A 22,033-nucleotide genomic window follows, 5' to 3' on the forward strand; every position below is an offset into this window, starting at 1 on the left:
ACCTGAAACTGTTCTTAACCTGAGGTACCACTTTAGCTAATGGGGCCTCCTGCTGCCGTTGCGCTGCCCCCATGCAATTTCTCTTCTCATCCTGAGGTAAAGTTCTTAACCTGAGGTATTACTTCAGGTTAGCGGAGTCTGTCACCTGAAGCATTTGTAACCTGAAGCGTTTATAACCTGAGGTACCACTGTTTTCTTGTTTTTGTCAGTACTGAATAGTAGGTTCTCAACATTGCCACTTCTGTGTCCTCTGAGATGCAACACGTACACATATTAGGATGCCATTTTTCTCAGTTTCTCTGTTTTCCAATCTTAAATTCCGCTCTCCACATTTCCACACTAGTTAGCATTTTTTAAAAAAGCCCTCATGAAAATTCACCAGCATTTAAGTGATGATTTCTCCCAATATACATTTTTCTCTTTGAAAATTTTCCTAAGGTTCAAATTCTTGCAAAGCAGTTTTCCTAGATATAATACATCTGTATGTTATTTTCACTCATATATGCACTTTAATGCACACTTTACCCTAGTATATGCATTTTTGTACACATTAATTTTCAGAGAAGTGTGAATTCTGAAGGATGGCTGCGTTTCCGTTTGTATATTGTTCCCAAAAGTGTAAATTAGGTAAGTTCACCTTTAAATGCAAACTGAATCAAGTCCCTCTGTGCCTTAACTCTCCCTCTCATCAAATGCCTCAAGAAATGAAGAGTATTTTTTTTTTTTTAGTGATAAATAGCAGGGGGAATGTTTCTGACTCTGCTGGATAGATCTTTGCTGATAGCACCAAGGTTGCAGATTCGATTCCCATAAAGGACAGCTACCTATTCCTGGGGTTGGGCTAGATGATCCTCAGGATCCCTCCAAACTCTATAATGCTATGAAACATTGAACTGTTGGTGTGCTTAGAAAGAGCATATATTTAGATGCCAGGAGTCAAAAAACCCCAATTAATCAGACCTCTAGCTTTTAACTATCTATGACCTTTCTGCATAGGCGGGATGTTTTAATGATTTTTTAAAATAGAATTGGCGCATATATATTTTTATTGCTGGTTTTAATGTGTTATTGTTATCACATAAAATATTGTAGGTCTCCTTGAGTTGCCATGGCAAAAAAGAGTCTAGAAAATTTAATAGGAAATGATAATGATAATAATATACTTTCTGTCTGAGTTCTTCAGCTGTTCCAGCAGAAAGTTTCTGCAACTTCTATCACTAAATGTCATTTTTTTATTGCATAATAATGTCCTCCCTGCTTCTGTTTCAAAAGCAGAAAATAATTTTGAGTGGGTCTCAACTCTTTCCTGGGTTTCTTGTGGGTCTGAGCAATTTTTTCATTGGCTTGTCGGGCCTTTTTATATTTCCCACCACTGAAAATATTTTTATTTCTTGATAATCTTAGGATGCTTTCAGACACAGTGCTGTATTCTGTAGGGGCTGGCTATCCTGTTGCCCTCCATATGTTTCTGGACACCGGCAGCCCCAGGCAGCCTGGGGCCGGGGTTGAGAGGAGTTGTAGTTCAACAATATCTGGAGAGCTCCCTATCCCTGTGTTGGAGCAACTTCTGCTACCACCCATACTGAGCCTGTTAAACTATGGAATGTGTGGATTCGTGCCCTGAATATGGTGCATGCTCTGATTTAGATTGCTAAACAATATTCATGGACTACCTGAGGGAGGAAAGCAAGGGAAAGATGGATTACACAGATTGTGAACGAGCAAGGAAAGAAAGAAAGTGATTGGAAGCACCTCCTTTGAATTCTTCCTGTTCCCTACCAGTGCTGTTGCCTAGAGTGATATTGAAAAGGTTCTTTGCCTCCTCACACTCTAAAATCCTATCTAGTCTCACATCTTTGATATTGGCAGTATGTATGTACTGAGGCCACGAATAGCTGCCTACTTTATTTCAGACTTCAGAAATTGTATTGCATATGTAACGATGATGTGTTGCTGCCCAGTGACATTCCAAGTATGATGAAGTACGTCAATGGACTGGCTTGTTTTTCTTACAGAAATGACCAAGGAAGTGGGTGGGACAGGAAAAGAGTGGAACCTCCACCCAGGGTTCTGACTATCTGTCTGTGTGTGAATAATCTGGACATTCCTCAGGGATGTTTGTCATCTCTGCTATGAATCAAATGACCAGGCAGTTAAAATAATTTAGAAAAGTCCTGTTCAATTTCCAGAGAGGTAGCTGCAGTGGTATGTTCAGCAAAAGCAACATAAAGTGTTGTGGCACAAAAGGTTGAATTTGCAACTTTTTTAAAAAAAATAAATGGCAAACTGATGTGGAGGACTGAACTTAAGATGGGAAAAATGAGAAACCAAAGTTGGCAGATTCTCTCTAATAATAGCACAAGTGCTGTTGGGAAAGGGCGCTTCATCAGAAAAATGAAGTGTAATCCTAATTTGCAGGGTATGCTAATTTGCACATGGTTGTAATGTGTAACATCTCAGTTAGAGCTAGTTACTTATATTTAATTCATAGCATTTATATACTGCTTTACACCATAGCCAGAATGTGTGCAAAATAAGTATGTGCCACTTAACAGCAATCTGGAATGCATTTTCGTTTTCTTCTGAAGTGGAAGCAACTTGTGTCTGTCACAGCTGTTGGAGAAGAATAGAATGATGTATGAGTATCACACAAATAATATGCCCTTAAATATTTGACACAGGAAATAGTTTTCTTCTGCTACTTCATACGGGGTGAGCATTGCATTCTAGAACTGACACTTTCAAAGTGGCCTTATAGTAGATGTTTTGAGTTGGAATGCTCTGATTCTAAAGAATCAGATTAATAAATTGGGATGCTGAAACATCCAGTTTTGTATTATTTTATTTAAACAATTTATGTAACACTTAACTGCAATAGTGAACTGAACAAGAAATACAGTGGTGCCCCGCAAGACGAACGCCTCGGAAGACGAAAAACTCGCTAGACGAAGGAGTTTTTCGTTTTCTTAGCCGCTTTGCAAGACGCATCTCCCTATGGGCTTGCTTCGCAAAACGAAGCTTGCCCCGCAAGCTCCGCTGTCCCCGGACCTCTTTTGAAGCAAGGGGCGGCGGGGAGAAGATCGCTTCTCCCCGTTGCCAGCCCTGCAATCTCCGGGGACAGAGGGGAAGGCGCACGCGCCTTCCCCTCTGTCCCCGGACCCCTTTTGAACCAAGGGGCGGCAACGGGGAGAAGCGATCTTCTCCCCTCCGCCCCTTGCTTCAAAAGAGGGGACAGAGGGGAAGGCGTGCGCGCCCCTTCCCTTGCTTTAAAACAGGTGCGCACGCCTCCCCCTCTGTCCCCGGAGATTGCGGGGCAGGCAACGGGGAGAAGCAATCTTCTCCCTGCTGCCCCTTGCTTTAAACAGGTCTGGGGACAGAGGGGAAGGCGCGCGGCGCTTCCCCTCTGTCCCCAGACGGTCTCCATAGGAACGCATTGATTGATTTTCAATGCATTCCTATGGGAAACCGTGCTTCGCAAGACGAAAAACTCGCAAGAAGAAAAAACTTGCGGAACGAATTAATTTCGTCTTGCGAGGCACCACTGTACAATACTGAAAAAGTAAAAATGGATAAAAATGATAAAATCTAACTTTGGTTAAAATGCCTGCTGGGAATAATAATAATAATAATAATAATAATAATAATAATAAATAGGCTTCAGTAGACCCTGGAAGTTCAACAGGAAGTCTGACCTCAACTGGAAGGAAGTTCCATAAAGCTGGGCCCACAGTACTGAGCTAACCACTAACAGTGACTCCAGCAAAGAGCTCAGTAATCAGTAATATAAGGGATTAGGTGGTCCTTGAGGTGTCCTGGACCCAAGTTATTAAATACCTTGTAAATTAATACAAGAACCTTTTGTCAAAGGAAGCCCATTTCCTGTGGTGGACAAGAAGACAACCTCCCTATCAAAAAGGAAGTCACGGAAACAGCCCCACACCAGTCTTGTAGTATTAAGGCTGGCGGGTTGGCTAGTTCCAGCAATCCAGCTATGACCTGGAGAAGCATTTAGTTTTCAACAAAGGGCAACCATCTCTACTTAAGCTGAAGTGGCCCATCATTAATTTATTCATTGAGTACCAAGTGCCAGGCCATTAATCGAGATGAACTAAAATGACACTAATGTGAATGTAATGGGACTCTCAGAATTTCCTAATTAATTTATGCTGTACTATTTGAAAGGGGTTAAGGATGCTCTCATCATGTGTTCTGATGTGCTATTAAACAAAATGTAAAAACGTGGGGTTTTTTTTGGGGGGGGTCTTCATTGAAGAGCCTACAGAGCAGAGACAAGTGGCAACAGTTAAAATCTAGTTTTTCATGCACCTGTCAACATGAGAACCAAGAAACAGCACACAACCCTGGTGGAATTTTCCATGTTTTAGTAGCTGCAGTGGATCTGTCTGTACTGTGGATCACTCTATATGGCTAGAAGATAAACACTTAGGCTGTAGGACACTGAGGTTGTATGATAATGTAACCACAAGTGTATGAGGAGCAAACATCAAAACACACTGAAGAATGGCAATGACACCTTAGACATTGCATTGGGAGAATATAGGTTCCTTTCCCTTCTTATTACAGAAGGACATGCCAATTTTGATTCTCTTCATTTTTCCAATCTTAAATTCAGTTCACCACATTTTGCAGCAATTTGCAATTTTTTATCCTTATGAAAATTCACCAGCATTTTATAGTGTGACTTTCTCCTAATAAACACATTTTTATATGCAGTTTTGAGTCATGTACACATTTTTGCAAGCAATTTCCCTTCATATGCATTTTTTTAATAATATTTTCATGAATATCTTTTTGTGGATATTTTTATTCACACAAATGTATGCATTTTTTGTACACCTTTCTTGGTTGGAGAACTGTATCGCAAAAATGTGCAAATTTTGATTCTTCTAGCTGTGTTTTGGTTTGCATATTGTTTTGGAAAGGGCTCGGCTTTAAATGTGGACTAAATTGAATTTCTCCTCCACTTTGTCAGATTTTAATCACTTGCCACTGCAAGCGTTCCACAGCCTCACTGTTTAGTGCCAGGAATACCCTGCTCCGGGGCTACGACACCAGCTCATCATCTTCTGACAAAGTGGGAACTGGGGCTCTTTTACATGACCAGTATGGGGAGAGCCTTAGCTCAGTGGTACAGCACACGTCTTGTATGTGGAAGATCCTGGGTTCAAGCCCTGGCAATTCCACCATCCCAACACCAACATCCTTGCTATATTATGGACTGTGATGGGGCAGCAACAACGTTGGGGCTGCACAAATGTCCCAGTGGGACTGCTGCTGCTACAGACTTGGCACTCCTGATGGTGCACCCAAGCTGCCCTGACCTTTCCACAGTCCAGCCCTCTCCAGTAAATCAACAGCAATGCTGGTGTCAGGAGGGTGGCGCCACCGCACCCCACGTGTCACTGCTGGATAAATCCACATTTGCTGGTGATACGGAGGTCTCCCATCTCCATGTCACAATGCCACCACCTCAAGGATCTTCCTACATCACAAGGTATGTCTTCCAGGAGGCCTAGAATGTTCACCTAGTTGCCTGGACAGCAAGCCTTGGAGAAAAGGAGGTGGGATAATCAAAGGAAGAAATAAGCAAACAGAAAGAGGCCTCTGGAAGCCATATTCTTGTCTGTTGCTAATGGTGTACAAATCTAGCTTTTTAGTACTGAAGCTCTTTTCCCTGAGTCTATGAGCAGAAAAGCCTATAGCTATCTCCACAACTCAGGAGCACAAAATAAAGGACTGAATAAAAAACCAGTGCTAATTCATCCTTTTAACTTGGCTCCAGTAGTATTACTACTCCTGTGTTTGTTTGTTTTTGCTTTGCTCATTAACTTTGAGTGTGTTGACAGGCTCTGAGCATAGCAGGGGATTCACAAGAACCATTACTGGAAATGAACACATTTGTCTTCTGAGGTATAGATTACAAGAAGAAAAACAAAACTGAGTTGCTTGGTTTTTGTTTTTTTAACCATTCATCATTTTTCATAACTGACTTAAAAATAAACATTTATTATATATGAACATTCTCCCAGGAGGCTCACAGTTAAAGGACTGATCACATCTACTGCAACAGCTTCAGCAGTTTTATAGCATCAGGTGCTACCAGAACATTTGCTGGTGGTATCCTTGTCATTACCTAGATACCAAAGATTTTACACAAAAGATCTAAGTAGCTGGAGTTAGCCAGTGAACTAAAGAGATCTGATGGGTAGCACATTAGATATGGATCTGGGCTTGAATCCTAGCCCAATCTATGCCTCCACTTGTATGCTGTATATTTATTTATGGAAGAATTGCCACTTGATATAATAAAAAGCTCTATGTGGTTTACATAGAAGCAATGGAAAAACTTGACAAGAGATATGAGCACCCCTTTTTCTCAAGCAGAGGAACTCTCAGGATGTCACTTCAGGTTCCCAGTCATTCCTTTGAAGCCACATCAGAGCCCACCCCACCAAAAGACATCAACTATGTTGTTGGGCAAAATGGCCCTGTGGGCCAAATTTAGACCCTTGGCAGGCCAAGTCTGACCCACGGGTAGCACAGGTTCCCCATTCTGGCATGATACATATGAAAATGGGAATGAGAGTCATGTATTTGGTGCAATTGCTTACCATATTGTTGGAACTCAAATTATCATTTGTAATGGTAGTACCATGCAGGTCTTGTATTCTTCTCCATGTACTGCTTCCAAGCATCAGGAAGATTCTCATGGTTCCCCCATGGCAGCATTCTTCTAGGAAGGCTACCTTTATAATAATTCTGGTTTGTTTTATTTTTTCGTATTTCAGTTGGGTGGATTGAGAGTTTGCAACCCTAATGGTCTGTTCATAAGATATCTCCATTCTTCCCGTGGCTTTCCTCCCTGCTTCAGAGCAATGCAGGGTAGTTATTCAAAGGATGGCATTTCTGAAAGTGGTTGAAATCCAGATGGCAAAGAAAACAACTTCACCACCTAATTATGGGGCTTAGCCAGCAAACTGTCAGTTATAGTAACGAGAACTCTGTAGCAGTAACTGTAGCAAAAATGTAAGACCCGTAAGCGTATTAACAGTTGGTGCTAAAAATAATGTTAAATCGTAGGGAAATGTCTTCCAATGCTTGAAGTGTTGCTCAAAGAAAGGGGGAGGGGATCTCTTTCATTCACCTTGATATTGATTTCTCTGGACGGCTTCATACACGTCTTTTTTGAAGTAGCATAGCCCTTATGCAAGGACTGTACTATCTCAAGACCTTGCTTGGTGTGATTGCCACCTCCTCTAAGGTTCCTCCCATACCAGTTGGGATCAATGTAAAAGCTTCTACCCACATGTTGTCATGGGCCAGGAGTTAGTTTCGCCTGCTGAACAGCCTGAAGGCTGCAGCTGATCAGCCTTTGAGGACATGGGGGAGAAGGCACTGATGAGAACCAGGTGGCTTCAGCCTTCTTCAACAAAGCTCTTAGCAGCAGTCAGATACTGGAAACAACACCTCTGGTTCCCGGTCCTACCTTGTTGCTTCCTGGTCTCCATCTGGACCTTTGGCTTCATGACCATTGGATTCCCTGACCTCTGGATTATCCGACTACGTGGATTGCTATATGCCTGACCCTCGGAATGGACTTGACTTTGTATGCTGATTCCACCAAGTGTATCTCAGAGACTCTTATCTTCTGTTAGTCTGTCCTCACATTCCACCAAGCTCTGCACGCTATTGCTTGGCAACAGGACTACGACACATGGCTTCTTTGACAGATGTTTAGCCCTCTATGCAATTAAAATATACTTAAGCCACAGTTCTCCACAGTAAGAGAGCTGTGAAGCTGGAAAGATCCTCTGAGTGGGACCTGCGGCTAAATGTCATAGAGTGGAATGCTCCTGTTCAGTGTTCCAGCCAGTGAGCTATGCCTTTTTTAAGGCATTGTGTCCCAGGGACAGGCAACTGGGTTCCTTCCAGATACAAGTGGACTACAACTTCCTTCATCTCTGATAACTCTACATGCTTACTGGCGCTGATGGGGGTTGGAGTCCAACCGCATCTAGAATCACCACGTTGGCTACCCCAGCTCTATTTCTTCCCCTTACCTCAGATTTCCAGCCCCCACTCCTGAGTCATTCAGCATTCTGTGACCATTCAGAAGCTGTTTTGTCATATAAGCAGCATTTAAACTAATATCATGCTATAATTAATGTCCATCTAGAGTTAGAAAAGGCTTTAGCTCCAAAGCTGATGTGGCTTTGGGCAAAGTGTCCTCCGATGGGCTCCATCCAACATCAGTGAACCTTCTACAGCAGGCTTCCTCAACCTCGGCTCGCCAAATGTTTTTGGCCTACAACTCCCATGATCCCTAGCCAGCAGGACCAGTGGGCAGGGATGATGGGAATTGTAGTCTCAAAACATCTGGAGGGCCGAGGTTGAGGAAGCCTGTTCTATAGCTTACCTGTTGGAAGTGACATACAAGAGCAACCATTTCAATTTCCCACAATGCCACTGATATGTTGCTTCGCTCTGGGACATCGTGGAAAAATAAAATGGCATTATGGGTAATTAAAATGGCAGAGCCTGTACTTAGGCAGTCTTTTAATGAAGAACACCAAGCAAGCGACATCGGCGGACCTGCTCGGCCATGGCAGCAGCCAAAAGATGGTGCGTCCTGCTGACCTCAGGCCTGGATTTCTGTACTATTAAGTTATTTTTATAGGGGTGAGTTCTGACTCATGCAGCATTCCCCATCAGTGCATCAATGGCACAGGTGAGGATATAGTTGTTGAGTTTCCCCTCCTTCTGAAGCTATTAAAGGTACGAGAATCCTGCACCATACCAAATGAAAGAATCCCGAGTTCTATTCGCATGGTGTACAGTATGTCAACGAGACTGCATAAATATTCATTTTTCTTACATGCTTTAATGATATGCTGATTATCTGGCAACATATTTCTTTTCTTTTTTTTGGAATAAGATATATTCCCTATTCTCTATCTAATTTTCCCGTCCCCACGTGAGTGCCTCAGGCTGATTGAGAATCCTGCTCTGCAAAGTAAGAGAGTTTGGCAGTAATTTGGAAATAAAACTTGCACCCCTTTAAGACTGGCTACTTATCAAGCAATCAATTATTGCTATTTCTGGATCTTGGAAGTACTATTTTTAATTCTATAATTCCATCAAATCTACCCCCCTCTTCTCGACGCCTGTATTATCAAACTCTACAGCTTGCAGCATTTACCTGTTTTCGTCCCCAGGTCCTGCCTCATCATAGGGAAATTGTGATTCACTTGTACTAGCAATGAATGATTTTGGCAGGACTTTCCCTCAGCCTGAGGAGATTTGGAAGGGTCAGACTGGGTGGGGAAAGTTGTAATGAGGTGTGTGTGTGTGTGTGTTCAGTTGAATTATATAACTGCGTCAAACACTAATATTATTTTGTTTCAGCTTTTTAAAATCTTGTCTCCTGTGGGCTCTTCTCTATGCCTTTTGTGGACATCTGCTTTTCTCTCGCTACTTTTACACACACACACACACACCCTTGTCAAAGTGAAGAGTGATTTTAAAATATAAATCAGGCTGCACCATTGGTCTTCTGGGAGTGTTTTTGGGGTTTTTTGCTTTGTGACTGAATTTTGAAATTGGAGGCAGGATTGAATCTAATGCAGTAGTAGCTAACGTGGTGCTCTCTAGATGTTGTTGAAGTACGGCACCCACCATCAGTGGCGTAGGGTGGGGGGTGCAGGGGGGGCCGGCCGCACCGGGCGCAACATCTGGGGGTTAGGGTTAGGGGGCGCAAATCCATGGGTTAGCGGGCGCAAATTACTTGCCTTGCCCCGGGTGCTGACAACCCACGCTACGCCACTGCCCACCATCCCTGACCAGTAGTCATGCTGGCTGGGGCTGAACAACATCTGACTACCCCTAAAGGCCCTTGAGATGCATGTTAAGTTATAAAAGTTAAATTCAGTGCCCTTTAACAAACAGTGTCCCCTAGTTTGCTTGCTTAAAAACAAACAAAACCCAAGACACTATATCACACAGGCTCTTAATGTCACAATTTATATAGTGCTTTAAAATGTTGAAACTCTTAGTATGCATTACAACAGGCATGTTTATCCTGGGGAAGAGATGATTTAGCATAATGATAGCTGTATTCAAATATTTTAAGGGGTGCCACATAGATGATGTGCACATTTCTGTTGCTTCAGAACCAGTCTGTTCAAAATGCAAGAAAGACAATTTCAACTAAGCATTAAGAAGAATGATCTGATCAGGAATGGACTTTGGTAATCTTTAGAAATATGGCGCTGCATGCAAGGCAAAAATCTGGCGTCCCCAAATGGATCTTCTTAATTATGAACCATTTCCATTTTGCACCTCTTCGGCTCAGCACCCTGTGCAGGGGAACTTCCTGCACCACCCTAATTCTGATGGTCACCTGTCATGAATGCTTTAGCTGAGATTCCTGCCATTGCAGGGGATTGGACTAGATGACCCTCTGCAGGTCATCCAACTCTACAGTTTTATGCTTCTATGAAATGTGGCACAGACCTGATGATACAAGCTGTTCAGTAGTGGTACTGACAGCCTTGGAAAGTGGTGGTTCATTAGAGGTTTTAAGGAAGTGACTTGGATGGCCAACCTATCAAGGATGCTATAGTTGTGGATTTCCTGCATCAACTAGGAGCTAGGCTAGGTGAACTTCGAGGTCCTTTCCAACTCCATTATTTTGGGATTATTGTTGTTCCTATATTGCACCTGAGGGCTTGGGCTGAGGGCAGGGGGCACTTGGTGAGCTTAGGGCTGATTTGAAGCAGGTGCTTCCTTTACAGCTCAGTGTCTCTTGACCATTAGCCAGTTCTGGCTGGTGCCCATTGGGACTCAGAGAGCAGAACGCATGGAGACCATCCAGAGGTGGAATCAGAGCCAATGACAGGCAGAGCCAACTCATTCTGGTATTCCATCACCCGTACAACAGTGAGAAAGCTGATAGGCAGGCTCAGGGCTGGATTTAGGTTTGATGAGGTCCTAAGCTACTGAAGGTAATGTCCAGCTGTCCTTTGTCAACAACAATGTCACTGTTTTTTGTGTTGAATATATGCTACATGGTAATTTATGGACCTAACACAACACAAAACACTGTTGATGTATGTAGGTTTTATTTTATTTGGGTTTTTTTCTCTTATATTTTGGAAATGTACATCCAGTTTTTCCCCCTTTTATTTTTTAAAGAGAGTGGGACCCTAAGCAATAACTTGTTTAGCTTATACATAAATCCAGCACTGGGCAGGCTACTTATAACCTGGGCTGGTTAGAAATGCAGAAGCAGGTAGGTTGAGCCTGGCTGAAGGCAGAACGAGGTTGGTGGGGCAGAGCTCCATTTGGACTAGTAGACCAGTCCCTACTGCCATTAGGTAACAGTAGCCCTCACCTTAAAATAAAAAATGTGTAGAGTTGGAGGATACAGAAATTAGTTGAAGGGACGCGTGTGGCGCTGTGGTCTAAACCACTGAGCCTAGGACTTGCCGATCGGAAGGTCAGCGGTTCGAATCCCCACAATGGGGTGAGCTCCCGTTGCTCAGTCCCTGCTCCTGCCAACCTAGCAGTTCAAAAGCACGTCAAAGTGCAAGTAGATAAATAGGTACCGCTCCGGTGGGAAGGTAAACGGCTTTTCCATGCGCTGCTCTGGTTCGCCAGAAGTGGCTTAGTCATGCTGGCCACATGACCTGGAAGCTGTACGCCGGCTCCCTCGGCCAATAAATCGAGATGAGTGCCACAATCCCAGAGTCGGTCATGACTGGACCTAATGGTCAGGGGTCACTTTACCTTTACCTAGCCCTCACCTTAAAAAAAATGTGTAGAGTTGGAGGATACAGAAATTAGTTGAAGCAAACATCATCATCATTTTTAGTATTTGCAAAGAATGTCATAAAAGCTAATCTTGTTAAGTATTTTTCTATTCTTTTTTAAGTGACTTGGCACCCATTGCAATGTCACTGAGTTGCTGCTGCTGTGCTTTTTTTTTTTTTTTAAAAGCTGGGTTCTTTAAAAATTTTCTGAGATTGTTATGCTGTTGGCTTTCCACGTCCCAGGAGGATAATAGCCATTTTTGTTTCTCCTGCTCTCGGCAGCTGCTCCTGTTAAGCAATGATTGCCATACTAAACCCCTAAAGTTGACGAGTTTGCAATAAAGTGCTTCTCCCAAATCACTTTGAACTAAACTATCCATGATGAGCTACTTCTTGCCCATTAGGAGCAAGGCTAGAAAGCAATTAATAATCATTTATTTTTATTTATTTTTTTTTAAAAAAATCCCTCCAGAAAAAAGAAGCAGAAAAGTGTTCCTTGTGGCACCTGGTGTTGTAAATAAGCTTTATAGTTATGTCTTTCCACCAAATGTCAAGGCAGCTCTGATCATGCAATGTAGCAATTTTCTGTCTTGTTCCTTCATATTATAGAGATTGGACTAGATTTGCAGCAGGTGGTGTTCTGCAGTCAGCTTCCTGGGCCATTATAAAAAAAATTTTTTTGACCCTTCTCTTGATGAGATGATTGCTTGTAAGACAACTGGCAATTACTGTTCTTTCAAGAGACTGGGTGCATATTAACAGATTAGAAGGCCTGGAGATGTACTACTATATTATTAGCTGCACCTATACAGCAGAGTTATTGTGAATTGCAGTTTTGTAATTTCTACATACAAAGTGTTATATTCTATAAATATGGGGTACATCATTTTGTGATCCCTTTACAAAATGATAGCTTTTCGTGCACTACATGCATACATTCAACTAACGATCATTCTTTTCAGCATCCAGACTTCAGCTTAGCTGAGCATCCTTGCTGCATGTATGTCAAAATTAGCAAATTCTAATACCATCTGACACATTCCAGACTAATGTCCGGATCAGAATTTGCTCTCCACAGGCTTTCTGGGGTGTTTCCTCACATGTAGAAGTGATATGGATTGAAAGCATTTGCCCATCTCTGTATGCAACCTCCAGTTTCAGAGAGGCTGTGTGTAACTCGATATCAGATCCTGGGAGCAAGAGCAGAAGAGCAGAAGAGACTTGCTGCCTATATATAGGATGTCCATGCACACAGTGCTCCAAAAGGGGACAAGCATCACCCCAAAAGAGCACACTCCTGTTTTAGATATTTGAGGTCTCTTCTCCACGTTTTCACATTTTGATGGCTCTCCCTCCTTACCTTCTTAGCTGCTTCATGAGACCTTCAACATGAACAAAATTGAAAGTTAATTTCTGCATGTTACACAAGAAGCTGTGGTGATATTACAGGGGGGGAAATAAAAGAAAACTACAGCAGTAAAGCACAAGGACAAAGGGCAGAGGTCTGAAAGAGGCTGGGGGGGGGCACTCCAGTGTCCTTAAAACCTGGCACAGGGAGCACAGTTACTGTATTTTTCCGAGTATAAGACTATACACGGGTAGTGCTGAGGGGTGTATTCTTAATTTGGAGACCCCCAAAATAGGGGGCGTCTTATACACAGAAAAATATGGTAATTTTCCACCACAACCATTTCAGTAGCCATAAGTAATTGCCATCAGTAACATGGCTGCAGAATGAGAGATTTGCGGTTAAATTTATCCTAGACTCCTGGTTTAATCATTGTAGCTGCTACCCGCCCACCTGCCATATGAAGTCCTGTGACCAGCTTGACTGTCTTGCAAAGGAATCTATGACTAAAAGGAAACTGCTGAAACAATTCCAGCTATTTAATAATCCCTGCGTTTCTGTTGATAAATGTTTATATATAGCGCAATGCTAACATTCGGTTGATGGGATTTGAAATGGATGAGAACTTAAATCCAGCCCTGCAAATCTCAACTAGAGATGGGAAGAATCAATCCAGTTTGTAGCCGAAGGAAGGAGTCGATTTGCACTAATAGTTTTAGCGTCCTGTAGCTGTAAAAGGGAGCATTGCATACGGCGTGGTTGGAATGCAAAATCTGGTATACAGATGAATGGAAACTTTGGCCCAAGCTTCTTTTTAGCCTTCCAAGTGACAGATGTTGGCCAGAAGCTTTGTACAGTGGCACCTCGGGTTAAGTACTTAATTCGTTCCGGAGGTCCATTCTTAACCTGAAACTGTTCTTAACCTGAAGCACCACTTTAGCCAATGGGGCCTCCTGCTGCCGCCGCGCCGCCAGAGCCTGATTTCTCTTCTTATCCTGAAGCAAAGTTCTTAACCTGAAGCACTATTTCTGGGTTAGTGGAGTGTGTAACCTGAAGCGTATGTAACCTGAAGCGTATGTAACCTGAGGTACCACTGTATATTGTAGCATCTACCTACTATTATGTGAAAAGTGCTTGGAAGCCATTGCATTCATCACTGCAGTGGTCCAGAGACGTGGGACACACTCTTCTTATTCTACAGATAAGAACAAAGGCAGAGAGTGTTGCTTGATTCTGTATCAAGGCCACACTCATTGAGAATGGTTCAGAATAATAGAATTATAGCATTGTAGAGTTGGAAGAGACACCCGGGGTCATCTAGTTCAACATCCTGCCATACAGGAATCACAGCTAAAGAATCCCCCACAGATGACCCTCCAACCTCTGTTCAAAAGCTTCCAATGAACGAGAGTCCATCACACTTCAAAGTAGTGCATTCCAGTGTCAAGCAGCTCTTGGGTTTGGAACTCGGAGTTCTTTAACTTGAGAAATATGCCTATATATTATTGAGCATAATATGTCAATGAGAGCACAGCTCCATGTTTTCTAAGAAGTTTGTTTGGAGGGGGGCAGGTTCTGAAAGAATAAAGAGTACTCCACCTTTACTTGGGGCAAACAATATGCAATACCCATGGTAGAACATTCAGAGCCTGAATGGGATTGTGCTCTAAATGAGGCCCAAGTTGCATAAGACCTGCTTCCTTACATGCTGCATGTGAATGACACATGTCATGTGGGTTGGACCAATCATATGGGAAAGCCCTGTGATTGGTTCTGCTCATGTGAATGCTTTCTCCTGCTGTATATGCCACAGGAAAGGGACTTTCAGCTTGCTGTGCCTCCACGTGAAAGAGACTTAAGAGGCTACCTACATACTGAAATGGATCCTTAATATTTAATACAGTGGTACCTCGGGTTACATACGCTTCAGGTTACATACACTTCAGGTTACAGACTCTGCTAACCCAGAAATAGTACCTCGGGGTAAGAACTTTGCTTCAGGATGAGAACAGAAATTGTGCAGTGGCTGCGCAGTGGCAGCAGGAGGCCCCATTAGCTAAGGTGGTGCTTCAGGTTAAGAACAGTTTCAGGTTAAGAACGGACCTCCGGAAAGAAATAAGTACTTAACCTGAGGTACCACTGTACTTAATATTATCGCTTGGGGTGGTTCAGTGAGCAGTGGCAGAGCTTCATGTTCTGGCACCGGGGGGCAGAGAGCAGGCGGAGCTGGGACTGGCATTCATCCCAGGGCGGGGCACACCACCCACGGGAGTGTGGTGCGTGCCCTGGGGGCGTGGCGCCCAGCGCAGGCGAGGATGCAGCCGCGATGGCACCACACTGGGATTGTACTGCCAGGGGCGGTGCACACCCCCCCCCCCCCCGCACACCTCTTTCTCCACAACTGTCAGTAAGTGGTTTAAGGAGAGGGGTATGTAACATTTTCCTCACTTACCATATCTCTACTTCTTCACAAGTGACACCCACCTCTGGAGGGTCAGAACATATTTTAAACACACGTTTTGAACCCTTTTGTAGAGAGACAAGCCACAAATACAAAGGTCCAAGCGTGTGTGTGTGTGTGTGTGTGTGTGTGAGAGAGAGAGAGAGAGAGAGAGAGAGATTTAGAGTAGACAAACTGAAAACAAAGTACCTCTCTTCATCACCATTTCTCTGCATAAAATCCTCCTGGACGCTTTTCTTTATTTAAAAAAACCAAAGCAACAAAACTGTAGGATTAAGGCTCCATTCCTTGCAGTTTCATGTTCTGTGTAGTTAGCCCCTTATACTAAAACATATGTTGAAATGTGATTGGCTGGCATCTCATTAGAGTACATGTTGAATATGATGATAGGGAATTATTTACTGACGTGTAATTAAATATCCTTCGTGATGCTTTATGACCTAGTAGGGTTTTCAGAATTTATTCCTTTGGGACTATATTTCTACACTAACAGTGGATGTCCTCACAGAACTGTTAGAATACCAGTGAGATATTGCTATTTGTTGACAGATTTGTACCCACAGACAACATCTTCATGCATCTCTATGGTGTTGTGGTCCTGGTAGATTAACACCCCCCCCCCCCGCTGTGATAGAATTTGGACATAAGTCCAATATTTGCAAGTCAATCATTTTAACTCATTCTTCTGCACTAGGAGTCTGTGATGTGTTTGCTTTATTGTGCTGTGCCCTAACACATTATGCCTATTTGATGTTCTTACTCAATATTTGCCCTGTTGCTTTTGTGCTTTTGCTGCCTTTTCGTCCTTCCTTTCCCCCCATGTTCTTTCCTTTTGTGTGTTGCCCTTATGGTACACAACACATTTACACTTTGTGCTGCTGCAAACCTAGCACTCCCTTTAATCAAATTATAGATTCTCCACGCCTCACTCCTTGAGACACGGTGCTGCACTCTTGAATATTGACCACAGTCAATTTGCGAGGTGATGCATTCTGTAAAGGATTGGCGGCTCAATCTATTCCAGCTTCTTTAAAAGAGCGGCAGAAAAGGTGTGGTGAAAATGTCAGCTACCTTTATTTCAAGATATCAATCACTGTCCTTTCAGAGAGTTTTTATTGCCTGTTTGTATAAGTCTCTTTGTGCACAGGTTTCTTTAATAAAATGAAGCATTAGACTAAAGCATGTTCAGCCTAATGCACACCCCAGCAATGTGGATGGCTTTAAAAGAGCACTAGACAAATTCATGGATAAAGTTACTAATGGTTGCTATTCATGATGGCTATATATTATCTTCAAGATCAGAGGCAGCACTCTAGACAGTAGTTACCATGAGTAGGAGAGGGCTGCTGTGCAGGCATCCTATAAGCATCAGGTTGGTCTATGTGGGAACAGAATCCAGCAGAATTATTCATACTTATTTATTGAATTAAGTTCTGCCCTTCCTCTTGAATAGAGTGGGAGCACAGACTGCATCTTGTGCAAAAACAAATACCCTTTTCCTTTCATGCCAATAGCATGAAATCTCTTTTTGCATGCTAAAATGCCCACATTGGTCTATATTCAGGGGGTGGTCAGGAAGCATCATGGGTCAAAGATCACTTGTGCTGTGTGTGCGTTTTCACACATCTCTGCAACAGGTGCAGGGCAAATGTGCCACTAAGGAGTCCTAGAATTCTTCTGAGTGAACAGAAGTTGCAACTGTAGATGCAGTCACCAATTTAAATGTGCCTGTCAGTCATCCCAGTTCCTGAAAGCAAAGTGATACTCTTTCTGTTCTTTCCTTTTTTTGTCATTTAGCTTTTGTTCTACTAGCAAAAGGAGCTCCAAATAAACACTGCTACTTATGACAAAAACCTCTGGGCGTTTTCAGGGAAAACAAATAATGTGCAAGGTTTTCTGTCATATGTGTCCACAGTTCCCTTTCTATCACATTATAGTAATTCTGGACTCTGGCCCGTTTTTTTTAAAGACGTGTACTTGAAGTGCCTTTTTGAAGTCAGTGATAAAAATACAAATACACATTAGGAATGTGCACCAGGGATGTATTTCCTATTTACATTTTTTTCTGTACCGCCAACATTAACAAAAAGAACCACAGCATAAAAGAACTGAGTGCTTGCAAAAGCTGGACCCTTATAAGGTGAGTGATGGACTGCTCATTTATCTCCAAATGGAACTCATCCAACTGCAGGATTCTGTCACCAAGGTGTAGACCTAGGGCTAAGGAGTGATGTTGAAGGAGAAGGCATAGGCCATAGCTGCATATCTTGGTGAGCCTGTTACACTTCTGTGCGGATAAATAAGGAAGGAAGGAAGGAAGGAGTAATTAGGTTGCGCAATGTAGGGAAATACTAGAACAAAGAACATGATGGCCATTGAGTGAAATGTACCTTCAGGTAGAACACTAAAACGCTGGTTGTTGGGGTGGGAAGAAATGTTGGTAGTGCAAGTCTCACCATTCTTTTGGTCTAAGATTCTTAACTTAGTTATTTTGAGTACCCTGGATGTACACTATTTCGAAAAACACCCCTTAACATTGCAGCTATTAGACCCTGTAAGAGTGCTACCTGAACAGAGGACTAGCACAGTGATCAAGTGGACTTGTTGCAAGCCATGGTTTCTCGGTCCATTGATGCCGATTCACAGCTGTATCAGAGACTGAGCAAGAGGTGTTATCTTGCAAGCTTGAACAGACTTCCAAGGCCTTTCAGTCTGTCAAGATGTTCACACCTAAGAAACAAGTAAGATGTGACCAAAATGTGATGCCCCTGAGCAGGTGAGACTCTGGAGAGGCTGAATTATGCAGTGCTTCTAGGATACCAGCTGATGCATTTAAGGTATTGGGAGAGTGAAAATGAGAATTGAAATTCAGACTCGGCTAACACTACCGTGTGATTTCGCTCCTAGTCTAACAAATAATAATAATAAAAACCAGGCAGCCAGGAATACACAAGTAGGTGCTTTGGGGAAAGTGGAGGAGGCAACAGATGCTGTGCTTAAAATTCCAGTCATGTGGGCAAAAGGTGAAGCAGGTGCGTATGTGGTCACCCACTTCAAGCAACTGTTTTTCTCAGTTTTCTGGAAGGAAATCACGTTGCATGGGAACCGTTCCAGGGACGTGCTCAGCCTTGCTCGGAAAAAGCTATTGCTCCATAGCAGGCAGTTTGAAGTTTTTAACTCTGATTTCTAAACAAAATCAAAGAAAGGAAGGGAGTCACAATCAAAGGACATGGACAAAAAGATTGCAGTTAGGGCTGAGATTGCATGAGAGACTGCCACACAAAAGCTGCACTCTTTTTGGCCGTTTCCCCCCCAGAGGTGAGGCTTGAAAATAGGTGAGGGTGATTTCTGTGGTGGCCACACAAAAGGAACAGGAATAAAGGTCTGGCTCTTTAGCTTATAGTAGCAAAGGTTCATGAATTGGAACAAGGCAGGCAAGGAAGCATGGGCAAGGTGTCTATCCCTTCTCCATAACACCCATTCAGAGAGAAGGTAGTGTCATACTGGAAGCATTGCCCTCTCTCTAAATAGACTTGGACATAATCACATAGTAATATTTGATTGGTTATGTGTTGTCGTGGCATCATATACACCATGTGATTCTGACTGGCTTTTTGTTTTTTGAAGTGGGTGGGTGGGGTTGAATCAGGTTTTACTTGTGAGAGCCAGTGTGGTGTAGTGGTTAAGAGAGGTAGACTCGTAATCTGGTGAACCGCGTTCACATCTCCGCTCCTCCACATACAGCTGCTGGGTGACCTTGGGCTAGTCACACTTCTTTGAAGTCTCTCAGCCCCACTCACCTCACAGAGTGTTTGTTGTGGGGGAGGAAGGGAAAGGAGAACGTTAGCCGCTTTGAGACTCCTTCGGGTAGTGATAAAGCGGGATATCAAATCCGAACTCTTCTCTTCTTCTTCTTGTGTTAGTAAACAAACAGCCTCCTTTGAGTAAAGAGCTCCTGTGGCTTCATTTTAAAAACTGTGTTTGAGAGATAGATTTTCAGGCTGAGCATTAGGTAGAGGGTCTGCCTATGTAAATAGTGCAGGGATTAAGTGTATAAACTGTTAAGCCAGGAAATTCCTGATTGAAATCTCAGCTTTGAACTCACTAGGTGGCCTTAGGTCTGCTGCGGTTCTGTCAGCTTCAGTCATTTGCCCCTAGGGCTGGTCCTACCATTAGGCAGAGTGAAGCAACTGCCTCAGGCAGCAGATGCTAGAGGAGGAGGAACTCTGGCAAGTTTTGGGAGGACAAGCTGCAGGAAGATCTATATGTTCTCTGTAATGTGCTCTCAGCCACCTAATTCTGCACTCAGGTGCAGCATAGGATGCGTTCCGGTCACTAGCATTTATCTGTCAGTCTAACTGACCTTTGTACATAGAATTGGAGAGGTGCCATCTTCCTTTGCCTCAGGCAGCTAAATATCTTGGGACAGCCCTGTTTGCTTGCAACATAGGAAAATGCTGGTGTGGCTTATAGGAATGGTGTAAATGTTACTGAGATAATGTACACAAAGCACTTTGAGTGCTTGGAAATGTGCTTTTTTAATGCTAGGATTAACCCCTTGCTGCAGTGATCCCCCCACCCTCATGGCTGCTGTTTGAAAGGAAGGTAGGAATGAAAGTAGAAAAGAGAGAGAGGGAAAGGAAGGGAAGAGTATCAACAAAACAATAGGAAAGGAAAAGAAAGGATGGTCCATAGCCAGTGAGTGAACCTCTGGGAAGCTGTTTCTGATTGATCTCTTTTTCATTCTGGAAAGAGTTATCATCTCCATTGGTGGTTTTGCAAAGTAGACCTGTCCACTTGATTTGGGACAAGTATTCCAAAGCAGAATGCTAAAAAATGCAAGCTACCTACCAGCCTGAATACAGCAGTCTTAATATGAGATAGGCAGGTCCTTACTCTGATTCATACCCCACTGTTGTCGTTACTGTCATTACCCTTTTAATCCCACTCCCTCTTTACTCAGGGGGGGAAAAGCTTTACCTTGAAGCAGAGGACAAGGAGGCAGTGAGAAGGAAAGGATCCCTTTCAACTCATGAAGGGGTTTACAGCTGTGACAATTCAGTGTCAAGCTTAAACATGTCCAATATATGCATAGAAATCTTTCACAACTATAGTGATAGGTGATAACATGATCTTCCAACATGATCCATGTAGGCATGTTGATTAGCAGATGGGTTCAAAGAAAACGAGAGTTGCCCTAAGACTCTGCTGTGGCCTCCTGTTATAGAGCAGTGGTGGTGAACTTGCGGTCCTCCAGATGTTTTTTATCCCATCATCCCCAGCCAGCATGGCCAATGGCTAGGAATGGTAGGAGTTGGAGTCCAGCAACTCCTGGAGGACCACAGGTTCCCTAGTCCCAAGACAGGGCATTGCCTTTCAAGGAACTTTGTTCACCATTACAGCTCCTCTCCAGGAACCTCTTTAGCAGCTATAAGGATCTGCCATCCTTTGTTCTTGATGAAGAATATGCATAATTACTTGCTTGTATATTCATTATCATGAAAAGCTTTCTGAAACTCCTATTCATGGAAAATAAATGAGGAACAAGGGAGAAGGGCTGCTGTCCGGACAATGCAGAGTAGATAATTCTTCTAAAAATGCTGAAGAAATCTGAATGTGGCAAGTTAGATAGAATCTGTGGCATAATTCATGTATATGCATGAGCCACCAAGCACAGAAACAGACAATGGAGGACTAAATTAAAAACCATAAATAAAACTGGAAATTAAAATTTCCAATAATAGGGAGACAAAAAGCAATCAACATAGGTAACCAGGAGTGCCAAGTATTAATGATAAAGCATCAGACAATGAAAGGGGAAAATGCAAATAGAAACAAAAGGATTCTCAGCTGGGTTTGTGTCTTTTCTTCTTTCTTTTTTTAAGAAGTGGGATAATCGAGAAGAATTATGTCCAATAAAATGTTGGGTTTTCTCTCACATCTCACATGGGGAGCAGCAGTAAATGCATTATGATTCTATTCTGATCATTGCCAGGTTTTGGTTATAGAAGAGATGGAGAGCCCACTGAAAGGGGTATCTAGATGGTCAGGTTTTTTTATTCCCTGTGGCCCTCCTCATGCTGCTGGACTCCTAACATCCATCCACCCCAGCCAGCATGGCCATAGGTCAGTGATGATAGGATCTGTGGTCCAACAACACCTGGAGGGCTGTTGGTTACCCATGCTGATCTGGCAGCCAATGGCATGTTGCTAGGGATGGGGAGAAATTCACAAGATGACACAACAGCAGGTGGAAAGGAGTCTTACATCTGTCATGTCCTCCAGATATTTTTGGGGTACACCTCCCATCATCCCCAAACGCCATAGCCAATGGGCAGGGGTGATAGGAGTTGCAGTCCCCAACATATGGAGAGCATCGCATTGGCTACCTAC

General features: G+C 43.0%; 1 protein-coding gene and 1 long non-coding RNA gene across 7 annotated transcripts in view; one reads left to right on the forward strand and one right to left on the reverse strand.

Annotated features, from left to right (window-relative positions):
- The window catches only part of CHST11 (carbohydrate sulfotransferase 11), a 200,299-nt gene that overhangs the window by 106,413 nt on the left and 71,853 nt on the right, over nt 1–22,033 (forward strand). The window lies entirely within an intron of this gene.
- On the reverse strand, nt 2,461–7,701 carry LOC307225393. Its single transcript, XR_013842966.1, has 2 exons — nt 7,508–7,701; nt 2,461–2,613 (listed from the first exon to the last, which is right to left on the reverse strand). It is a non-coding gene; the product is annotated as an uncharacterized lncRNA (long non-coding RNA).

The sequence above is a fragment of the Podarcis cretensis genome, assembly GCF_951804945.1.
Source record: "Podarcis cretensis genome assembly, chromosome: 10".
Classification (NCBI taxonomy): Eukaryota; Metazoa; Chordata; class Lepidosauria; order Squamata; family Lacertidae; genus Podarcis; species Podarcis cretensis.